Consider the following 26,239-nt stretch of genomic DNA (forward strand, 5'->3'; position numbering starts at 1 on the left):
AAGTTTAAAAGTGTAACATGCCCTAGTACACCTAGCAAGATTGGTTTGGATAGGTTGGCATGCCAATAGGGTTCAGTTAGCAGTACTGCACACGCATTATGCCATTCTGTGATTTTATGGCTTTTAGCCATTCTGACATTGTGTTGATACTTGGCCTTGTGCCTAATATTTATTACAGCTCATTAGCTGTTTTGTTGCACATCGGGAGATACATATGTGACCGATGGTGTGATGGCCTGAGGTACTTAATACCCAGTGCCAGTTTACCTATTTATCTAGTCCAGTCATCCAGTATAGGTTACTTCGGAAATTAAAAATGGAAGTGGATAAATTTAATGAAATTATGAATATAACAAATACAAAATAAATAAGATTACCAATAATGATCAAAAAATTGTTTGCATAAGACATCAGAACATGCACTGCATATTTATTTTCTATTATTTCTTTTTATTTTATTATTGGCGCCACTAAGTATTATTGCTTAGCGCGTTGCTTTTTGCCACGCATAGGTTCTGGAGAGACCGACCGAGAGCCCAGTAGACCACAGACTGGGTGAGACCATCTGCAGCTCTGTATAGTGTCCGTGTCACCTCACCGTCTTCAGTGCATTGGTAGGACACTAGGTTTCATTTTGGTATTATGTAATCAAACTTTTATTTTCTCATGTATAATAAGACTTATGTAATGTATTTTGATATTAATGTAAATAGTGGAAATTGTATTTATGAATGGAACATTGAGTATTTATTTATGACTTGTATATGAATATTATGTGAAATGAATGAATGAGAAATGGAAAGGTTGTTGAAAAATATTGTGATTTTGATGATGAAATGGAGTTTGGGATTGGTTGAAAATTTTGGAAGTGTTTTTCACAGGTTCCGAAGAACTGTTTTCTCCATGTTTAGCCGGCACTCTGCCAAATTTTTTAAAAAATTTGCGGAACCTCAAATAAATTATAATTTCAATAAATGACTTAAATGAAATATATTGTACTTCATAACTATGATAAAAATAAATTAAGGAAGAATAAAAAATGATTGAGATAAAATAGTGTTCTGATACACTGTGTGACATATCTTACTTGGCTATACTGTGGATGGGTAGGGGTGTCACATTTAGTGGTATCAGAGCATGGTTTAGGCATTTCTGGGCCTAGATCGAGTCCATACCATGCATTGTATTTGTAAGAGTCGAGTGACACTAATGCAGATCTGTTTATCTTTGTTATTTTGAATAGGATATGGACCCTACATCTCAGAGGCCAGTTGAGGAGGAAGTGGAGAGTCATGCTCCACCTGTAGTAGCTGAGACTGGGGGTAGGGGAGAGCCTACTCCACCAGCTCCAATAGAGCCTGCTCAGCCTCCACAGGCCATGTTTTAGCAAATGGCCGAACTCTTCAAACAAATGGCTGGTATAATGCCACCACCACTACCACCTCCACAACAGAAATCACACTTGGAAAAACTAAGAAAATTTAGAGCAGTGGATTTCTTTGGCAAGAGAGAAGATGATTCTGTTGTAGCCAAAAATTGGTTGAACAGAATAGGAAGGGTTTTAAAATAACTCCACTGCAATCCAGAGAAAAACCTAGAAGCTGCCATATCTCTATTGCAAGATGATGCATATGAATGGTGGGATACGGTGTCTAGTGAAGTGCAACCAGAAGTAATAACTTGGGACTTCTTCCTCTCAGAATTTAAGAAGAAATATGTGGGTAGTGTATACTTGGAAGAGAGAAGAAAAGAGTTCATTAACCTGAGGCAGAGATAGTTAACAATGGCCGAGTATGAAAAGGATTTTGTCAAACTGAGCCGCTACGAAAGGGAGATAGTCCCTAATGAAGCCGAAAGGTGTAAGAGATTTGAAGAGGGATTAAATTACAATATAAAGATCATGATCACTGCCTTGGGAATCATAGACTTCACCAAGTTAGTGGAAGCTGCAATAAAAGTTGAAAAAGTAAGAATAAGTGAGCAGACTAGAAAAGAGAGATAGCAGAAGAGGGGCCCGGGTCAGTCTAGTTCATCTCCTGTACCTGGGAAGAAGTTCAAAGGTCCACTTGCACAAAGTTCAGGACAACCACAAAGTCAGGGTCAGACCTAGGGGCCCAGGCCATAGTTCACCCCTAGGAGAGGTCAGTCCACACCATCAGTGGGCAGCTCTCCAGGGATGGGGTTCAAGGGACCAGCCCCAGCATCTTCTGCATGTCCACATTGACTGAAGTGGCATAAGGGGGAGTGTTGGAGAGTGACTGGTGCCTGCTTAAGGTGTGGGTAGACAGAGCATCAGTTAAGGAACTGTCCACGCAGAATCGCATGACTTCTCCAACACAAGCGCATGCACTGCTCCTGTACCACAAAGGGGTAGGAAATCTAGCAAATCTGAGGCAGTGGGACCATTACAGAGGCCTGCATCTGAGCCAGCAGAGAGGCTTGAGGGCAGACCACCTGCCAGAGCCTATGCCATGAGAGCTCAGGAGGAGCAAGATGCCCCGGACGTCATTAGGGGTACGTTCTCCCTTTACAATACATCTGTGCATGCATTGGTGGATCCAGGATCCACTCATTCATACATCTGCATCAACCTACCTGTAGAAAGGGGGATATTAGTAGGGGAGAGTGACCAAGACATTCTGGTCATTAATCTATTGGGCCACAGTGTAATGGTGAACAAAGTGTACAAAGGTTGCCTGTTAAGGATTCATGGGCATGAATTCTTGATAGACCTGATTGAGTTACCTTTCCATGAGTTTGACATGATTTTGGAAATGGACTGGTTGTCACGTCATCAGGCAATGGTTGATTGTAAATTGAAGAGAATTTCTTTGAAAACTCCTGGGGGTAATGAGAACACAGTTGTGGGGGAAAGGACAGATTTCTTGTCCAATGTCATCTCAGCAACAGTTGCAAGAAAACTGATGAGAAAAGGCTGTGAAGCCTACCTAGCACATGTGGTGGATACTAGGCAAAGCCGATCTCAGGTGACATACCCACAGTAAAAGACTTCCCAGATGTGTTCCCTGAAGAATTGCCTGGTTTGCCACTAGAAAGGGAAGTTGAATTTGCTATTGAGACACTGCCGGGTACAGCACCAATCTCTATTGCTCATTATAGGATGGTGCCCATAGAATTGAAGGAACTGAAAATCCAGTTACAGGAGTTACTGGATAAGGGTTTCATACGCCCCAGTGTGTCACCATAGGGAGCTCCAGTGCTGTTTGTAAAGAAGAAAGATGGGACTTTGAGGTTATGCATTGATTACCAACAGTTGAATAAAGTGACAGTGAAGAATAAGTATCCGTTGCCTAGAATTGATGATCTGTTTGATCAGTTGAAGGGAGCTGGAGTATTTTCTAAAATTGATCTCAGATCAGGGTATCATCAGTTGAGGGTGAAGGATGCAGATGTGCCAAAGACTGTATTCAGGACCCAATATGGGCATTATGAGTTCCTAGTGATGCCCTTTGGCCTAACAAATGCACCAACAGCATTCATGGACCTTATGAATCGTATCTTCCATCCATACCTAGATCAGTTCGTAGTGGTCTTTATTGATGATATTTTAGTGCATTCCAAGACCAGGGAAGAACATGATGAGCATTTGAGAATTGTTCTGCAAACCCTGAGAGAAAAAAAGTTGTATGCTAAGTTGTCCAAGTGTGACTTCTGGTTGAATAAGATTGCATTCCTTGGACACATAGTGTCAGCTGATGGGATTAGAGTGGATCCCAAGAAAATAGAAGCAGTGATGGAATGGAAGCCTCCCAGGAATACAACTGAGGTCAGAAGTTTCTTGGGGCTAGCTGGGTATTACAGAAGATTTGTGAAGGGATTTTCCTTAATAGCTACTCCAATGACCAAGTTGTTACACAAGAATGTCAGATTTGACTAGAATGATAAGTGTCAGACTAGTTTTGAGAAGTTGAAGGCTATGTTGATAGAGGCACCAGTGTTAACACAGCCAGTGTCAGGAAAGGACTTTGTGGTCTACAGTGATGCCTCTCATAATGGGTTAGGGTGTGTATTGATGCAAGAGGGGAAGGTGGTCGCTTATACTTCTAGGCAGCTAAGGCCACATGAATAGAATTACCCTACCCATGATCTAGAGCTTGCAGCAATTATCTTCGCACTGAAAATATGGAGGCACTACTTATATGGTGAAAAGTGCTACATTTACACAGACCATAAAAGTCTAAAATATTAGCCAACTCAGAAGGAGCTCAACCTTAGACAGAGGCGATGGATTGAGTTCCTGAAGGACTATGATTGTGTAATTGACTACCACCCTGGGAAGGCAAATGTAGTTGCTGATGCTTTGAGCAGAAAATCCATCACAGCTTTGAGATCATTGAATGCCCATCTATCCTTGGCTCGAGATGGAGCTATTTTGGCTGAGTTGCAAGTGAGGCCAAACATGCTACAGCAGATTTTAAATGGGCAAAAGGTAGATGAGAAGCTAAAGGCTATTATGAGCAAAATCCTAGAAGGGAAAGAAACTGACTATGAAGTGAAAACAGATGGGTGTCTGTACTACAAAGGAAGATTATGTGTACCAGATAATGGGGAATTGAAAACCAATATCCTAAAAGAGGCACATACCAGTATTTATGTTATGCACCCAGGACGTACAAAAATGTATCATGATCTGAAGCTTCAGTATTGGTGGCCTGGTATGAAGAAGGACATAGCTGACTATGTGACTAAATGCTTGACATGTCAGCAAGTCAAGGCAGAATATCAAGTTCCATCAGGATTGCTATAGCCTATACGTATACCTGAATGGAAATGGGATTGGGTCACTATGGATTTTGTAAGTGGTCTACCTCTCACCCAGAAGAAGCATGATGCAGTATGGGTGATAGTAGATAGATTGACGAAGTCAGCACACTTTCTGCCAGTTAGGACTGACTACTCACTGGAGAAGTTAGCAGAATTGTATATCAGTGAGATAGTTAGACTACATGGAATTCCACTTTCCATCATATCTGATCGAGACCCAAGGTTTACATCGAGATTTTAGAAGAAGTTGCATGAATCCTTGGGCACACAACTCCACTTCAGCACAGCTTTCCATCCTCAAACGGATGGGCAATCAGAAAGAGTAATCCAGGTCCTTGAGGATATGCTGAGGAGTTGTGTCATTGAGTTTGAGGAAAGTTGGGATAGATATCTTCCACTGGCAGAATTTGCATACAACAATAGCTACCAAGCTAGCATCCAAATGGCCCCGTATGAAGCACTGTATGGGAGGAAATGTAGAACTCCAATGTGCTGGACTGAATTGGGCGAAGATAAACTAGTAGGGCCAGACCTGGTGAAACAGACTGAGGAGAAAGTAAAACTAATCAAAGCCAATATGAAGGTTGCCTCAGATAGATAGAAATCTTATACCGACCTGAAGAGAAAAGAAATAGAATATGCGATTGGCGACAAAGTGTTCCTCAAGGTGTCACCGTGGAAGAAGGTACTGAGGTTTGGAAGAAAAGGTAAGTTGAGCCCTAGATTCATTGGCCCATATGAAGTCATTGAACGTGTGCGACCAGTAGCCTACAGGCTAGCTTTACCACCAGAGCTGGACAAGATCCACAATGTGTTCCACATGTCTGTGCTAAGAAGATACCGCTCAGATCCTTCACATGTCATCTCCATGGAAGAAATTGAAATACAATCGGATTTGACATATGAAGAAGAACCCATACGGATCCTGGCTCGAGAAGTGAAAGAGTTGAGGAATACGCAGATTCCACTGGTGAAAGTGCTTTGGAGGCACCACAACACCGAGGAGGCAACTTGGGAAATTGAAGAGACGATGAGGCAACAGTTCCCTCAATTGTTTGCATTAGGTAAATTTTGAGGACGAAATTTAAATTAGAGGGGAAGAGTTGTAACACCCTCCCTGTAACAACTCCGTACATTCTACTATTCCAGTGACCAGTGTCGGTCTGGATAGCTAGAACATCCGAAAAAATATTTAAACTAAAGTGAGGAACTATAATTAACTCAAATATTAATAAGAAAAATTTAGGAAAAATTTTAGAAATAAAATACAACCAAGTTAAATGAGCCGGTGCCCTAACGATGGGTAACCTAGTGAGAAGTTGCGGTTCTTGCAACTAGGAGCCCTAGATCTACGGGAAAAATTATAAAATAATTTTTGGGACTCCAGAGAAGGGTCATTGAGGTTCTTATGGCATTAGAATGCCAAGAAAATGCTTAGAAAAATTTTTCAATCGGTACAAACAATTTTAGCTCGTTAAGCCAAACGGAGGGCATTTTGGTCATTTCATCTTCAGAGATGATTTTTGGCCAACTTGTCTAGTTAATCAAATAATTATTATGATATAAAATATGAATAAATATTGCTAAAAATTAAATTGGAAATGAGTAAAGAAGAGAAGAAAAGAAAATGAAAGAAAATGCTAATTATGACATCATATGATGTCATTTAAATTTCTTCCACCAATCACAATTTGTTAAACTCATTAAAAGAGATAAAAGAGACCAAAAATTGAAAAAAAATAATCTGCATCTTCAACCTTTGGGCAGCAAAAAACGTTGAGAGAGAGAGAGAGAGAAGAGGTTCCACCATTTTCAAGCTTAAAAGCTTGAATTTCCTCTCCATTTGTTCACCAAAATTGCCAAGTCCCTTCACAAAAATTTGATCTTTTACTTAGAAAAAGCTATTGACAGCCAAAGAAGAAGAGATTAGGGAGGTTTAATCAAGGTTAAGTGAAGCTCAAAAAGGTTAGTGCACTAAACAATTTCTTTTCTTTCTTTAATCTTGTAAGCATGCTAAATCAAGTAGAAATTGTGTGAAATTAAAAGAAAAACTTGAGTAAATGTAATCTCTAAATTTGGAATCCATGAGAAAGTTTAAGGATTGTTGGTTTTTGATGAAATTAAGTGGCTTAATTATATTATTGATGAGTATAGATGATGGATAAAGTGATTTGGTATGAGTTTGGTGTGTGTATGCCATGAATTGGAAATTGGAGTTAGGGTTTGAGCATGAAATGGAGACTTTGATCATGTAATGATGAAACTGAGTTTTAATGGTCAATTAATGACCATTTGGTTATGTGTAATAAAGAAATGAGGTGGTTTGATTAGTGGGAATTGCAGTTGGTGTGGCTGCCCATGGTGACCTGCAGAATTGGACATGAGTCCAGTAGGTTTGGGCAGCCATAACTTGAATTTTACAGGTTCAATTGGTGTAAGGCTAATTGTACATGAAACTAGACACATAATGGCACAACTTTGGTGAAGAAACCATGCCCATAAAACCAAACCAAGTGGACCAAAAGCTTGCCCTAATCCGGGTGACCTGCAGTCTGTTTCTGCAAAATGACCAAATGAACAGTGTTTGGTCATTTGGCCATAACTCAGTGTAGAAAGGTCCAATTGACCTAAAATTTTACCTGAAATAATCTGAGATATAGACCAACAACTTTCATGAAGAGACCTAACCCAAATTATGGCCAGAACATATTCAAAAAGTGAGTTGCAGTCACTATTCCAAACACTGTAGATTTGGTCAGTCCAGAAATTATGGAAAAATTACAATCTGGCCAGTTGTGGTTTTTGGGCCATAACTTGAGCTACAAAACTCCAAATGGAGTTATTCAAAAAAAGAAATATAACTAGACAAAATAAGAAACAACTTTCATGTTGATCATTTTACCAAATTCCCACTGCAAAAATGACTAATAGAACAGTAAAAACAAAGCTTGCAATCCGAAAATTTTGAACAATTAACATTAAGCTTAGAAATGGTATTGGCAACCAATACCAACAATTTTAGAATGCAAAATGTGGTATGTTGGGAGTATTAGAACCAATGTACCTATTGTCTATGCAAAAGTCAACATTTTAGTTGACTAATGAAATGAATAGTAACACCTAAACTTAAATTTCAAGAATTATAAAGTTTAAAAGTGTAATATGCCCTAGTACACCTAGCAAGATTGATTTGGATAGGTTGGCATGCCAATAGGGTTCAGTTAGCAGTACTGCACATGGCATTATGCCATTCTGTGATTTTATGGCTTTTAGCCATTCTGACATTGTGTTGGTACTTGGCCTTGTGCCTAATATTTATTACAGCTCATTAGCTATTTTGTTGCACACCGGGAAATACATATTTGACCGATGGTGTGACGGCCCGAGGTACTTAATACCCAGTGCCAGTTTACCCGTTTATCCAGTCCAGTCATCCAGTATAGGCTACTTGGGCAATTAAAAATGGAAGTGGATAAATTTAATGAAATTATGAATATAACAAATACAAAATAAATAAGATTACTAATAATGATCGAAAAATTATTTGCATAAGACATCAGAACATGCACTGCATATTTATTTTCTATTATTTCTTTTTATTTTATTATTGGCACCACTAAGCATTATTGCTTAGCGCGTTGCTTTTTGCCACGCGTAGGTTCTGGAGAGACCGACCAAGAGCCCAGTAGACCACAGACTAGATGAGACCATCTGCAGCTCTGCATAGTGTCCATGTCACCTCACCGTCTTCAGTGCATTGGTAGGACACTAGGTTTCATTTTGGTATTATGTAATCAAACTTTTATTTTCTCATGTATAATAAGACTTATGTAATGTATTTTGATATTAATGTAAATAGTGGAAATTGTGTTTATGAATGGAACATTGAGTATTTATTTATGACTTGTATATGAATATTATGTGAAATGAATGAATGAGAAATGGAAAGGTTGTTGAAAAATATTGAGATTTTGATGATGAAATGGAGTTTGGGATTGGTTGAAAAATTTGGAAGTGTTTTTCACAGGTTCCGAAGATCTGTTTTCTCCATTTTTTCACGGAACTTTGCCGAATTTTTAAAAAAATTTGCGAAACCTCAAATAAATTATAATTTCAATAAATGATTTAAATGAAATATATTGTACTTCATAACTATGATAAAAATAAATTGAGGAATAATAAAAAATGATTGAGATAAAATAGAGTGTTTCGGTACACTGTGTGACATATCTTACTCGACTATACTGTGGACGGGTAAGGGGTGTCACAGATACGGTTCATAAGGTCCATGAATGCTGCTGGTGCATTTGTTAGGCCAAAGGGCATCACCAGGAACTCATAATGCCCATACAGGGTCCTGAATGCAGTCTTTGGCACATTTGCATCCTTCACCCTCAGCTGATGATACCCTGATCTGAGATCAATTTTAGAAAATACTCTTGCTCCCTTCAATTGATCAAACAGATCATCAATTCTAGGCAACGGATATTTGTTCTTCACAGTCACTTTATTCAACTACCGGTAATCAATGCATAATCTCAAAGTCCCATCCTTTTTCTTCACAAACAGCATTGAAGCTCCCCATGGTGACACACTGGGGCATATGAACCCCTTATCCAGTAACTCCTGTAATTGGATTTTCAGTTCCTTCAATTCTGTAGGTGCCATCCTGTAAGGAGCAATAGAGATTGGTGCTGTACCCGGTAGTATCTCAATAGCAAATTCAACTTCCCTTTCTGGTGGCAAGCCAGAGAACTCTTTAGGGAACACATCTAACAAGTCTTTTACTGTGGGTATGTCACACAGATCTGGCTTAGCCTACCTAGTATCCACCACATGTGCTAGGTAGGCCTCATAGCCTTTTCTCATCAGTTTTCTTGCAACTGTGGCTGAGATAACATTGGATAAGAAATCTATCCTTTCCCTTACAACTGTGATCTCATTACCCTCAGGAGTTTTCAAAGAAATCCTCTTCAGTTTACAATCAACCATTGCCTGATGACGTGACAACCAGTCCATTCCCAAAATCACGTCAAACTCATGGAAAGGTACCTCAATCAGGTCTGCTAAGAATTCATACCCCTGAATCCTTAATGGGCAACCCTTGTACACTTTGTTCACCACTACACTGTGGCCCAATGGATTAGGGACCAGGATGTCTTAGTCACTCTCCCCTACTAGTATCCCCCTTTTTACGGGTAGGTTGATGCAGATGTATGAATGAGTGGATCCTGGATCCACCAATGCATTCACTGATGTATTGTAGAGGGAGAACGTAACCCTGATGACATCTGGGGCATTTTGCTCCTCCTGAGCTCTCATGGCATAGGCTCTGGCAGGTGGTCTGCCCTCAACCTCTCTGTTGGCTCAGATGCAGGCCTCTGTGATGGTCCCACTGCCTCAGATTTGCCAGATTTCCTACCCCTTTATGGTGCAGAAGCAGGTCTGTCTGCTTGTATTGGAGCAGTTGTAGTAGTTCTGCATGGACAGTTCCTCAGCTGATGCTCTGTCGACCCATACCTTAAGCAGGCACCAGTCACTCTCCAACACTCCCCCTTATGCCACTTCAGATAATGTGGACATGCAGAAGATGCTGGGGCTAGTCCCCTGAACCTCGTCCCTAGAGAGCTACCCACTGATGTTGTGGACTAACCTCTCCTAGGGGTGAACTGTGGCCTGGACCCTTGGGTTTGACCTTGACTTTGTGGTTGACCTGAACTCTGTGCAGGTGGACCCTTAAACTTCTTTCCAGGTGCAGAAGATGAACTAGACTGACCTGGGCCCCTCTTTTGCTATCTCTCTCTTCTGGTCTACTCACTTATTCTAACCTTTTCAACTTTTATAGCAGATTCCACTAACTTGGTTAAGTCTGTGATCCCCAAGGCAATGATCATGATCTTTATATTGTCATTTAATCTCTCTTCAAATCTCTTACACCTTTCAGCTTCATTAGGGACTATCTCCCTTCCGTAGCAGCTCAGTCTGACAAATTCCTTTTCATACTCGGCCACTGTCAGCTGTCTCTACCTCAGATTAATGAATTCTCTTCTTCTCTCTTCCAGGTATACACTACCCACATACTTTTTCTTGAATTCTGAGAGAAAGAAGTCCCATGTTATTACTTCTAACTGTACTTCACTAGACATCGTATCCCACCATTCATATGTATCATCTTGCAACAGAGATACAGCAGCTTCTAAATTTTGTTCTGAAGTGTAGTGGAGTTATTTTAAAACCCTTCCTGTTCTGTTCAACCAATTTTCAGCTGCAACAGAATCATCTTCTCTCTTGCCAAATAAATCACTGCTCTAAATTTTCTCAATCTTTCCAGGTGTGATTTCTGTTGTGTAGGTGGTGGTGGTGGTGGCATTACCCCAGCCATTTGTCTGAAGAATTCGGCCATTTGCTGAAACATGGCCTGTGGAGGCCGAAAGCAGCTCGCTAGAGAGTCGGAGCGAGTTCTCCCCTACCCCCAGTCTCAGCTGCTGCAGGTGGAGCATGAGTCTCCACTTCCTCCTCAACTACCCTCTGAGATGTAGGGCCATATCCTATTTAACAAAGACAAACAGATCTACATTAGTGTCACCTCGACTCTTACAAATGCAATGCATGGTATGGACTCAATCTAGGCTCAAAAACGCCTAAACCGTGCTTTGATACCACTAAATGTGACACCCCTTACCCGTCTACAGTATAGCTGAGCAAGATATGCCACACAGTATACCAGAACACCCTATTTTAATTAAATCATTTTTATTCTTTCTAATTTATTTTTTCTTTCATAGTTATGGAGTACAACTTATGAAATATAATTGATTTCAGTCATTTATTAAAATCATAAATTTATTTGAGGTTCCACAAATTTTATAGAAAATCCGACAGAGTACCGGCTAAAAATGAAGAAAACAGTTCTTCGGAACCTGTGAAAAACACTTCCAATATTTTCAATCAATCCCAAACTCCATTTCATCAACAAAATCTCAATATTTTTTTCAGCAACATTTCCATTTCTCAATCATTCATCTCATATGATAATCATGCAAAAGTCATAAATAAATATTCACTTTTTCATTCATAAACATAATTTTCACTATTTACATTAATACCAAAATACATTACATAAGTTTCAATTACATATGAGAAAATAAAAGTTAATTACAAAATACCCAAAATGAAACCTAGTGTCCTACCAATGCACTGACGTCGGTGAGGTGACACGGACACTATGCAAAGCTGCAGAAGGTCTCACCCAGTCTGTGGTTTACTAAGTTCTCGGTCGGTCTCTCCAGAACCTACGCATGGCAAAAGCAATGAGCTAAGCAATAATGCTTAGTGGTGCCAATAATAAAATAAAAAGAAATAACAGAAAATAAATATGCAGTGAATGTATTGATGTCTCATTGCAAATAAATTTTCGATGAGTATTTGTAGTCTTACTTATTTTGTACTTGTTATATTGATTATTTCATTAAATTTATCCACTTTCATTTTTGGTTGCCCAAGTAACCTATACTAGACGACTGGACTGGATAAACGGGTAAACTGGCACTGGGTATCAAGTACATCGGGCCGTCACACCATCAATCACATATGTGTCTCCCAGCAATGTAATGTACCAATAAGTCAGATAACATTAGGCACAAGGCCAAGTCTCAACACAATGTCAGAATGGCTAAAAGCCATAAAATCACAGAATGGCATAATGCCATGTGCAGTACTGCTAACTGAACCCAATTGGCATGCCAATCTATCCAAACCAATCTTGATAGATGTACTAGGGCATGTTACACTTTTAAATTGTACAATTCTTGAAATTTAAGTTTAGGTGTTACTATTCATTTCATTAGTAAACGAAAATGTTGACTTTTGCATAAACAATAGGTACATTGGTTCTAATACTCCCAATATACCACATTTTGCATTCTAAAATTGTTGGTATTGGTTGCCAATACCATTTCTAAGCTTAGTGTTAGTTATTCAAAATTTTCAGATTTCAAGCCTCATATCTACTGTTCCATTGGTCATTTATACAGTAAGAATTTGGCAAAATTGTCTTCATGAAAGTTGTTCCTTATTTTGTCTAGTTACATTTCCTTTTTTGAATCACTCCATTTGGAGTTTTGTAGCTCAAGTTATTGCCTAAAGACCATAACTGGCCGGATTGGACAGAATCCAAAATTCTGGGCAAAACTGGTTCTACCAGATTTGGTAACCTAAGTTTGGTTGGCAATATGACTTGGTTATGGTCAGAATTTGGATTTGTGTTCTTCATAAAAGTTATAGGTATATGTCTCAGATTTTCGCTAGTAAAATTCCAGGTCAATTGGACCTTTCTACACTGAGTTATAACCTTTCTACACTGAGTTATGACCTTTCATTTGGTCATTTTGCCCAGGCAGAATGCATGTCATCCGGATTAGGGAAATTTTTAGGCCAACTTGGTTTGGTTTTCTGGGCAAGGTTTCTTCACCAAAGTTATGCCATTATGTGTCTAGTTTTATACCCAATTGGCCTTGTACCAATTGAACCTATACAACTCCATTTATGGCTACCCAAACTTGCTGGACTCATGGTCAGTCCTGTAGGTCAGCCAAGGCAGCTTACCAATCTCAATTACCAAGCCACAACTCTCTTCATTTCGTCATCATACACTTCCAAATGGTCACTGATTGACCATTTAAACTTTCATTCACCAACCCATGAATAAAATTTAAGTTTTATGCCTCAAACCCTAACTCCAACAACTAAAATTTTCAGACACATACAATCCATAGTTTACAACACCAACATAATGTTCAATGGCAGCCATACACAAAATTTTTAGAATAAATTGGCACTAACTTTGACTTAGGCACTTTGCAAGGCTTAAAAACTTCACTTTCTTCCTTTCAAATAGCTACCCAAAGCTTGCTCTAGTGGTAGGGATAATTTTTAATGAAGGCAAGTTAGGGTTTTGAGGTGGTTTAAGGTGGGAATTGAAGCTTTGATAAGCTTTCAATGGTGGTTGGGTATGGAGGAGAGGAAATGGCTGGTTTGGGTAAAGGAGATGAATCTGCTTGTTTTTTATTATTTTTGTCTCAATTATCCATTTTTAATAGGTTAGCTTAATTGTGATTGGTGGGGAAAGGGTTGATGACATCATGTGATGTCAAAATTATCATTTAATCTCATTTTCTTTCCTTTTCTTCTCTACTCATTTTCAATTTAATTTTTAGCAATATTTATTTATATTTTATTTCATAATAATTATTTACTTAACTGGACAAGTCGGCTAAAAATCTCCTTTGAAGGCAAAATGACCAAAATGCCCTCCATTTGGTTTAACAGACTAAAATTGTCTGTACCGATTGAAATTTTTTTCTAAGCATTTTCTTAGCATTCTAATGCCATAGGAACCTTAATGACCCTTCTCTAGAGTCCCAAAAATTATTTTATGAATTTTCCCCCAGGTCTAGGGCTCCTAGTTGCGAGAACCGCAACTTCCTACTAGGTTACCCATCGCTTGGGCACCAGCTCATTTTATTTGGTTGTATTTTATTTCTAAATTTTTTTCTAAATTTTTCTTATTAATGTTTGAGTTAATTATGGCTCCTCTTTTTAGTTTAAATATCTTTCCGGACGTTCTAGCTGTCCGGACCGACATTGGTCATCGAAACAGTATAATGTACGGAGTTACTACAGGGAGGGTGTTACACACAATATTTACAAGCCAAAATAATTTACAAATTTAGTTTACAACTTTAATGTACAATTTTAATATACAATTTTAATTTACAACTGCTCAAAACTAATAACAATATATACATACAGTGAACATACATTACAATACAGAATGCAAAATATGAGTATTCAAATCTAAGCTCCTCCGTGCAATGTAGTTTCTTGAATACCCTATCCATCCTCTCTAACCACTGTTCTGCCTCTAGAGGATCTACTGTCCCCTTGAACTCTGTAGCCCCATATTTCATCAATTTGTCATATTGTCTAGCGGAAGACTGTGGTTGTACCATCGTGTCTCAGATTGGGACTTGAGTAGGCACATTACACCATTTGTTGGAACATTGCAGCCATCTCACGAGCGAATCGAGCAGAAATCTGCGATCGCAGGGCCGGTGTCACTTGAACCACTGACATTGTGTAGGGCTGGGGCATCCCCTTGCACCTCAGCCTCTATAAATTGATCGACTGAAAGATCACCCTCTTCCATAGTCAATGCGAGGATCTTAGACCTCCTAAACAAATAACACAAGGAGATTTCCTCCCGTTAGTGCATTTTTATAACGTAATGTACTGTATGTATCAAAAAATGATATTGAGCAGTTGTACTATGAAGAAAGAATATTCAAATAACATGTGAAAACAGAATTTAAAAACTTGCTCTGATACCACTAAAACATGTCACACCCTACCCCTCTGTAAGGCATAACATGATCCCGTAGTATACCTAATGAATTACCAACTCCGCTTCATCGATAACCCATTAAATACACTACAAGGGATTTTAAAAACTTTTCTTGCTTCTTTTACAGTGGTGAGCACTATTTACAGGTGTTAAAAACTTTTGTGAACTGAAGTAAAACGGCTAACTCATTTGGACTATTAGAAATTTTCTGTAAAAATTTTGGCAGAGTGCCATCTGTATTTTGGATAAAACAGTTCTTCAGAAAAACCTGTAAAAAGCACTTCAATATATTTCCAAATCTCAACTCCAACATATTTCTCAACACAATATATTTCTCAACTCAAATCCACAGTAATTTTTCAAAGACTGAGATACAAGAAATATAATACAATTTTTTTTTTTACAAGTCAAAATAACTCATAATTTACTTTACAACTTCAATGTACAATTTTAATTTACAACTGCTCAAAACCAAGAACACTATATACATACAGTGAACATACATTACAATATAAAATGCAGAATATGGTATACTCAATATACCCAATGATTTCTCGCTGAATGTACTAGCAGCCTAGTCTGCTGCCCTGTCAGTCTGTCTACCTGCGACAGCAATGAAAAGCTATCGCTGAGTAAAATTTACTCAGTGGTGCACAATAACAATTTGAAATGCGATATATAAATCTTTTATTGACAGTTCACAAATCAAATGATTTACAATTCCATTTCACAATTTACAAAATTCACCTAACACAAATTTGATCAAGTAATTGAATAATACCGTTTTGCAAATCAATAACACAATTCGATCAAATAACTGAATAATACCGTTGCCAATCGATAACATAATTTAGGCCATGACACAATTGTTCCACACATGCCGTGTTGTACACCACGACAAGACACACTCACCCCAATAATCGAAATCAATGAGGGAGGAAGTTAGCAGAATAATGAGTACTCATCCACACTCACCTCAGACTGAGAAGTCAAAGAGGGAGGAATATAATCACACTCACCCCAGACTGATAAGTCAAAGAGGGAGGAATAATCACACTCACCCCATAAATGGAGGAGGAACATAGTAACAGTGTCATGCCAATTGTGAATCAAAATAATTTCAAATCACAATATTTTATACAAACCATAAATCACATTTTATCTCAAAATTTCCTTTTGCAAAGTTGGCAATACAATAAGTTCCAAATAATATTCCCAAAACCAAAGCAATTAAAACTTATTCATAACTCATTTCTCTACATAAATTTGCTAGTAAAAGCAGTGAATATAAAAGTATTATGCACGGACACAATTTAAAACTATAATGTTGAATTAAATTTTTAAGTAGAAAATGAGAAGTCAAACTTATTGTGCACAAACACAATTTAAAATAATAACATAGAAATAATCATAATTTATTTCAATTGAAAAATTCAAAAGAAATACTTATTATGCACAAACACAATTTAAAACAATAACATATAAATAATCGTAATTTATTTCAATTGAAAAATTCAAAAGAAATACTTATTGTGCACAAACACAATTTAAAACAATAACATACAAATAATCATAATTTATTTCAATTGAAAAATTCAAAAGAAATAAATATTGTGCACAAACCTCTGATAACTGTCTCTTGGCTCTGACTCAGTGTTTCCTTCCCCTCCCTGAGTCTTTGCTAACTGAGAAACACAGTTTGAAGTGTTTCAGTACTCATTTAAACTGTCTCTAACGATAATGCTTGATAAATAATTCACTGAATTCTATTATTTACTTAGTCAACCTAATATGTCCACCCTCGGTGCATTCTAGGTAATTTAGGTTTTAATGTTACTAATATGTCACATTCGATAGTCTTTTAGGGTTGGTGTATGTTACCAAACTCATTTCCATGTATATTGCGTTTTCTTGTAATTTGCTGGATTCCGGGATACTAGTTTGACCTAGCCGGACGACCTAGTTCCCTCGATTTTCAGGTTTCATTCAAAACTACAAACTTGTAGATCTATGTCTTATGGAACGTGGGGCAAAATTTCAGGTCATTCTGAGTTATGTAGACCAAGTTATGGTCATTTTACTATTGCTGGTCAAATTGCACTAAAATTGGTCACTTTAGGTCATTTTAGGTCATTTTAGGTTCGGCCAGTTTTTGGACCCGAACTTGTGCAAGCTGTTTGACTTGCTTATAGTCATTTCTGGGCTTTGGTGTCTTCATAAGACTTTTAGATATGGGTCTTAACTATTCATGGTTAAAATTTCAGGTCAATTGGACCTTTTTGAGTGAGTTATGGCCTAAACATTAACTGTTGCTCAAATGGTCAGTTTTCAGGCCTCAATTACACTTAATCCGGATTTGGTCATTTTTCAAGCTACCTTGCAAGCAGAATTTTGGCAAGCTTCCTTCATGAAAGTTGGCACATTTTGTGCCTAGTTTCACCTCTAATTGGGCTCATACTAATTGGAGCCACACACTTAAAGTTATAGGCCTAAAACCCAAACTGCCTTATTGAAATTCTTGCATACACATCAAGCATCACTTTTAACACTCACCAAACTTAACATTTAAACCAATTCTGGTTGTACCACAACCTAAACATAATTCAAAACACATTATAGGTCATTTTGGAAGCTTACAATTCCATTCAACATATACCAACAAGTGCAGAATTTGTCCAATTCAATTTACAACAATTCAATCACCAATTCATGCTCATTTACAAGTCCCACTTCACACCACCATTCATGCACTCAAACTGCCATAACAACCAACACATTTTAACATCATTATTCCATAAACCAAGCATGAATTCCAGCATTCCTCAAGGGTTAGCAAACTGCCACAATGGTACACTTACATTCCATTACTTTCCAAGCTTTAAACTTCATTTTACATTTACATATACTAAGTATACATTACCCAAACAATTTCCTACACAATATACATTTAATCAATCAATTAATTCACCATTTACAAGCACAATTAAACTGCCTTCAAGGTGCTTCCATGGCTGCCAAAAGTGTACATTCCCATTCAACATCAAAACTAAAAAATTTCTCCCTAAATCAAACACCCATAACATTCCTACTAACTTTAATGGAGCAATAACCCAAAAATACAAACTTACCACTGTGGAAATTCTTCAAAACTCCTCCAAAACTTGGTCTTCTTGCTGCCTATCTACTGCCCATTGTGTAAGGATCACTTTTAATGGAGAGACTTACAAGAAATTATGGCTTGAAAGTGAAGATTGGAGTTCATGCATGGAGCTTGGAAGCTTTGGCCATGGAGTTCTTCTTGGGAGCAAATCGGCTGCTGTTTGGGAAGGTTGAAGAAGATGACAATCTGTCCAAAAATGAGGATGTAGTGGTCCACTTAGGTGAGTTAGTGGAGCACCATGGGTGATTAAATATTTATTTAATCTTAAATTCCCAATTTCTCACATTAAGCTCCCAATTTTTGCTATTTACTTTAGGTACCACCAATTTAATTTTTCATGACATTTTCCTGGTGTAATATCATGTATTTTTAATGGACATTTAAGTCAAAAGACAACTCGGGGTGTCAAATGACCACAATGCACCTGTTCGGGTTGCATTCCCGATTTTTCGGTAATACCGGGTTTTGTTCATTTTTCGATTTCTCACTTTTCTTTGTACTAATGATTTAATTTTTCTTTAATATTTCTTATGATATTTACACTTCAATAGGTGTATTTTTAAGTCTTAAAAATATTTTCCAGGGTTCCCCGTGGTCCAAGGCTAGTCAACAGTCCACGCCGTGACTTCCCCGTGCGGTCACCCATCGCTATGGTTCCCGGCTCACTTAACTTGGTTGCATTTCTTTACTATTATTTTTCCTTTTTTTTTCTTGTATTTTCTTTTCTTGTATTTCATTATTTAATGTCTCCTCACTCATATCGAAGTGTAGTTCTAGGCATTCTAGCTGTCTGGACAACACTGGTCACCGGAACAGTAGAACGCACTACCGAACTTAGGGGTGTTACAGAAGAGCCATGATGCAGTATGGGTCATTGTTGACAGACTGACCAAGTCTTGTGACACCCCTTACCCGTCTACAGTGTAACTGAGCAAGATATGCCACACAGTGTACCGGAACACCATAACTTATCTCATTGATATATATATATATATATATCAATTCTTAATTTATTTATTATAGTTATTAAGTGAAATTTATGAAATTGATATCATTTAGATCATTTATTGAAATTATAAATTAATTTGGGCTCCGAAAATTTTATAGAAAATCCGGCAGATTGCCGGCTAAAAATTGGAGAAAACAGTTCTTCAGAACCTGTGAAAAACACTTCCAATAATTTCCAATCATTCTCAAACTCCATTTGTATCACATCAATTTACAACAATTTCTTAACAATTCCTCCATTTGTCATTCATTCATTTCATATCATCATTAGGCTCAAATCATAAATAAATTCTCATATGTTATTTATAATCACAAGTTACAAGTACTTACATTAATACAAAATCATATTACATTTGTTTCAAATACACATGATAAAATAAGAGTTTAATTACAAAATTTACAAAAATCACAAAATACAAAATGGGACCTAGTGTCCTACCAATACATTGTAGTTTCTGAAGTGACACAGACACTATGCAGAACTGTGAACGGCCTTATCCAATCTATGGTCTACTGGGCCTTCTATCCAAATCTTCAGTACCTACACGTTGCAAAAGCAACGCACTAAGCATAAAGCTTAGTGGTGCCAATAATACAAGATAATATAATATGCAAATAAAAATAATAATTTCCTAGTTATTATGTTCATAAAAAAATAATTACTAACTTATTATTTAGTCGAAGGCTAATTATATTTTATGATATTAACTTCTTCATGCATTTCGTTAATTGTTTTCTTGATGATTTTGAGCTTCTTTGTATTTTATTGTAATCATTCTTCATATTTAATTTCCGTATTTTCTTTATTAATCAGTTCAATTACAATTGTACTTTTCCACGCCCAAGTAACCTATACAAATTGACCGGACTGGATAAACGGGTAAACTAGCACTGGGTACCAGGTACCTCGGGCTGTCACACCATCGGTCACAATGTGTCTCTCGGTGTGCAAACAGAATGGCTAATAAGCCATAAAGGCAATAAGGCATAAAGCTAAGTAAAACATCATAATCAGTATAGCCATAGGCTATCACATCACAGAATGGCAATGAAGCCATATATCATACGCAGTACTGCTATCAAAATCCTATTGGCATGCCAACCTATCCAAACCAATCACATTAGGCCTACTAGGGCATTTTGCGCTTTTAAGTTTCATAATTTTTTGAATTTCATGTTTGAATGTTACTATTCATTTCATTAGTCAACTAAAATGTTGACTTTTGCATAGACAATAGGTACATTAGTTTTAATACTCCCAACATATCACATTTTGCATTCAAAATTTGTTGGTATTGGTTGCTAATACCATTTCTAAGCTTAATGTTAATTGGGCAGAATTTTCAGTTTTCATGCTTTGTATTTACTGTTCCATTAGTCATTTTTGCAGTGGGAATTTGGCAAAATGATCAACATGAAAGTTGTTCCTTATTTTGTCTAGTTGCATTTCATTTTTTCCAATCACTCCATTTAGAGTTTTGTAGCTCAAGTTATGGCCGAAAAACCACAACTGGCCGGATTGAAATTTTGTCCAGAATTTCTGGACTGACCAAATCTGTAGTACTTAGAACAGTGACTACAACTCACTTTTTGAATATGTTCTGGTCATAATTTGGGTTAGGTTCTTCATGAAAGTTGTAGATCTATATCTTAGCTTATTTCTGGTAAAATTTCAGGCCAATTGGACCTTTCTACGCTGAGTTATGGCTAAATGACCAAATACTATTCATTTGGTCATTTTGCCCAGGCAAACTGCAGGTCACCCAGATTAGGGCAAACTTTTGGTCAACTTGGTTTGGTTTTCTGGGCATGGTTTCTTCACCAAAGTTGTGCCATTATGTGTCTAGTTTCATGTCCAATTAGCCTTGCACCAATTGAACCTCTGAAATTCAAGTTATTGCTGCCCAAACCTGCTGGACTCATGTCCAATTCTGCAGGTCACCAAGGGCAGCCACACCAAACCCAAATCCCACTACACAATTCACTTCATTTTTGATTCAAACCAAACCAAATGGTCACTAATTGACCATTAAAACCTACTTCCATCATCACATGATGAAGGTCTCATTTTCCACCCCAAACCCTAACTCAACATTACAAAACCATGTATTATCATTGCATTTATCAATTCACTTATGAGATACACATTAAGAGCAGCCATACTAGCATGTTAGCTCCCCAAAAATCATCACCATATTACCCTAACCATGGCTACCAAAATTTAGGGTTAGCATACCAATGGTATTTCATCAACTTTCTTTGTCATTTGCTCACATTTATAGTTCTTAAACATGAATTTAAAGTGAAATTCAAGGTTTAGGTCACTAACCGCTATGGAGTGAGATTTTTCCACTTGCTAAAGCTCTTCCTTTTCCTTTCTTTTTGCTCCCAAAAGAATCACCAAGATGCAAGAACACTTTTTTGGGTTGCTAGGTTAGGTTTTTGTTGGGTAGAAGTGAGTGAAAATCAAGCTTTGAAAGCTTGAAAATGGTTTGGCTATGGAGGAGGTTCACAGCAAGGAAGAAGAAAGGGAGAAGAAGTCTGATTTTTTTTTCATTTTCCAGCCCATTTGTCTCTTTTAAGTAAGCTTATGCCATGTGTTCACTTTGGGTTGGTTGGGAGAATCTTGATGACATCATTATGATGTCATAAGTCCATTTTCTTTCATTTTCTCTTCATTTCATATCTAATTAATTTCAATTAAATTTTTAACAACATTTAATCATATTTTATGTTATATAAATTATTTATTTAACTAGACAAGTTGGCCAAAAATTATCTCTGAAGACAAAATAATCAAAATGCCCTCCATTTGGCTTAACGAGCTAAAATTGTCTGTACCAATTGAAAAAATTTTCTAAGCATTTCATTGGTATTCTAATGCCATAAGAACCTCAATGACCCTTTTCTGGAGTCCTAAAAATTATTTTATAATTTTTCCTCCGAGTCTAGGGCTTCTAGTTTCGAGAACCACAACTTCTCACTACGTTACCCGTCGCTAGGGCACCAGCTCATTTAACTTTGTTGTATTTTATTTCTAAAATTTTTTCTAGATTTTTCTTATTAATATTTGAGTTAATTATGGTTCCTCACTTTAGTTTAAATATTTTTCTGGACGTTCTAGCTGTCCGGACTGACATTGGTCACTAGAACAGTAGACTGTACGAACTAGCCAAAGTGAGGAGTTACAAGTCTGCTCATTTTCTGCCTGTCCGAATGGACTATAGTTTAGAAAGATTGGCCAAGTTGTACATTGATGAGATAGTAAGACTGCATAGAGTGCTAGTATCTATCGTATCAGACAAAAATCCTAGGTTCACTTCTAGATTCTGGGGTAGTCTTCAGAGAGCCCTAGGAACTAGATTGAACTTCAGTACGGTATTCCACCCACAGACGGATGGCCAGTCTGAGAGAGTAATTCAGATATTGGAGGACATGCTACGGGCTTGTGTGATTGAGTTTAAGGGCAGTTGGGACACACACTTGCCTTTGATTGAGTTTGCTTACAACAACAGCCATAAATCAAGCATTGGAATGCCTCCATATGAAGCTTTGTATGGCAGAAAATGTAGAACCCCCGTTTTGTTGGGATGAAGTGGGTGAAAGAAAGATGATTGGGCCCAAAATTGTTCAACAGACTGAGGAGAAAATCAGATTGGTTAGAGATCGACTCAAAGCTGCATCAGACTGTCAGAAGTCCTATATTGATCTGAAGAGAAGAGATATTGAATATGCAGTAGGTGACAAAGTATTCCTGAAGGTTTCCCCTTGGAAGAAAATTATGAGATTTGGCAGAAAGGGGCAACTGAGTCCTCGTTTTATTGGGCCATATGAGGTTCTGGAAAGAGTGGGTCCTTTGGCATATCGTTTGGCACTACCTCCAGAGTTAGAGAAGATACATAACGTCTTCCATGTATCGATGTTGAGAAGGTATAGATCCGACCCATCTCATGTACTACCAGTGAAAGAAATTTAAGTGAATCCAGACCTCACATATGAGGAAGAACCCATAGATTCTGGCCTATGAGGTGAAGCAGCTACGGAACAAGCAAATACCATTAGTCAAAGTGCTGTGGAACCATCATTCAGGCTAGGAGGCTACTTAGGAATGAGAGGAGGACATGAGGAGACAACATCCACAGCTGTTCAGAGACTGATACTAGGTAAAATTTTGAGACGAAATTTATTTTCAGGGGGAGAGAATTGTAACACCCCTATTTGCATAGCCTGGTACATTTTACTATTCTGGTGACCGGTGTCAGTCGGGATAATTAAGAGAATTAGAACCACATGTAAGATACCTAGATAAGCCCTGAATGCAAATAATTAGTAATAGTCAACTAGTTAAGTATAAAGAAGAAAAATAAAGCATAAAAAGTTAAATGAGCTAGGAGTCACAGCGATGGGTGACTTTCTCGGGAAATGATTGCGAGGTCAGTCTTAACTCAAATTTCGAACCGAAAAATGTGACGTCGCGGTCCTTAGGACTATTCACATTGGAAAAGAGAAAATCACATAAAAGAATTGTTAAGCAGGTCAAATAATTAGGTTAGGGATCCGGAAGAAATATCAAATAACTTACAAACCGAATTGTATCAGCGACGGGCAATTCGGTTAATTCACCCCTAGAGCTGACTCCTGACCTAACTATCCAATAAAATTGGAGAAAAGAAAATTTCGGAATCGAGAATTAAATTAAAGTACTAATAGAAAAATAAATCCAAAAGAAAAAAAAAAGAGAAAAAGTGTTATTACATCACTTGGATGACATCATGGGTGATGTTAAAATCCAATTTAATTTTTCCACAATCTTTGACCAAGTTAATTAAAGTTAATTACATATAAAATAACAAAAAGAAAAGAAAAAAAAATCACTCTTCTTCTTCTTCTAGTTGGTCGCCCTTCCTCTCTCTTTCTCTCCACCATTGAAGAAACACCATGAAAGCTTGAATCCAAGCTTGATTCCAACCACTAAAACCTACTTTGACCCCAAATTAATCCATTAGAACTTGATAAAATCACTTGGGAAGGTGATTGGGAAAAAAAAAAAAAGAAGAAACAAGGAGGGAAATTGAAGAGTTGAACATCAAAGAAAGGCTAGTGAGTTAAATTGAAAATTCTATTTTATTATTTGTGTCATTGGTGTTAGTAACTTAGAAATTAACTTCAAATCAAAAGAAAACAATTGTTGGGGGACCAAAGGAAATTTCGGCCAGCTTATGTTAGGGTTTGAAATGAATGATTTTGATGTGTTTGATTAGTTGTTTAGGTTGAATGAAGTATATAGACATTAGATGTACACTTTAATTGCATTGAATTACACAAATGTGTAACTAGGGTTTTTAACATTTTGAAAAATTGGAGAAAAAGTTGATAATTGATTAATTGATGCAAATGACCTTACTTGAGTTGAGAAATGGTCAATTGTGACTATTTGTGGTTTGTGTGAATTGCTAGAACTAAGTTTCAGCTCGGATTGCTTGGGGTCAGTATGCTGACAGCTTGAACTAGGTCCCTTTCAGGGACCAAAACTGAAAATTTACCAACCCAATTGGTATAAGGCGGGAATGAAATTAGACACAAAATGGACCATTTTTTATTTAGGAATCATGCCCAGAAAATGACCATAACTTAGTGAACAATTAGGCCAAATCCGGATTTAGGCACACTACCCTGTACAAAAATGATCAAATGAACAGTAGTTACTTAAATAACCATATTGAAGCTATTTCCATGGAAGCTTAAATCAAGATGGTCCGGACCTTTCAAGGTCACCGAAGTCTTCCCACACGGAGCAGTAAAAGTGTGGAGGAAAACCTCAGATGCATTTAAGGTCAATGGGCAGAGGCTGAAACCTTACTTTCACAGAGAACCCATAAAAACGGGAGTCAATTGCACTCTCGACCATCCTACTGATAGACCACAAATAAGCAAAGTCTAGCTAAAAACTATAAACAAGCGCTTTGTGGGAGGCAACCCAAAAGTTTTTCTGAACTTTTCTTTTTTTCTTCTTTTTCCATATGATTTTTGTTTCGTAGTCATTAGCATTTCACTTTGTAGGAATTTTTGGAAAAGAGAGTAGAGATCAAGAGAGGAAAGGAATCACTAAGTCAAAACCACAAAAGGGAAAATTGGAGAAAACCAGGGAAGTAGCTCTATTGCTAAACTTTACATCCATTTCATGTGCTGTGATGATAAACATTTTTCATTTGACAAAAATTTGAAAAATCATAATAGTACATGGGTCGTGTACTGGTTTTACACACCCCGTGTAACTTTCTGGAAGTTCGTAAATTTCCTGCATTTTTAACTGTGAAGCAAATAGAAAATTACACGGGTCCATAGCCCAATTTACACTGCCCGTGTAATGTCTCTAGCGAAAAAAAACTAAAAGCCAGAAATTTACATAGGCCTCCTTGTGTTTGGCATGAGCTGTGTAACATATCCAGCAAAGAAACTCGAGAAACAGAAAGTTACACGGGTCCTAGAGCTCATTTAGATGGGCCATGTACTATGACAGAATTTGAAATTTTCGGGCAGAAATTTACACGGCCCTACATGTTGGGACCTGTGTAGTGATACACGACCCCTGTATTATGTTGCAGATGTGACTCTTGGGGTGCGAAACACGCGAAATGAGGAGTCCTAACAACTCTTTAAATACACCCCTAGCATTGAAACTCTTCATAAACCCAAAACCCTTCATCTCCTCCCTTCCTAGCCTATAAAAACCTCTCAAATCTCATCTCCCTTCACCAAAACCCTACTTTTCTCCTTCCCAAAAACTCATCCATGGCCCCTGCAAAGAGATCTGCAAGAAGGATCGGCTCTTCTTCGAGGCAAAGAGGAGAATCCTCACCTTCTCCACCTCAGCCTCCACCCTA

The sequence above is a fragment of the Hevea brasiliensis genome, chromosome 4 (assembly GCF_030052815.1).
Source record: "Hevea brasiliensis isolate MT/VB/25A 57/8 chromosome 4, ASM3005281v1, whole genome shotgun sequence".
Lineage (NCBI taxonomy): Eukaryota > Viridiplantae > Streptophyta > Magnoliopsida > Malpighiales > Euphorbiaceae > Hevea > Hevea brasiliensis.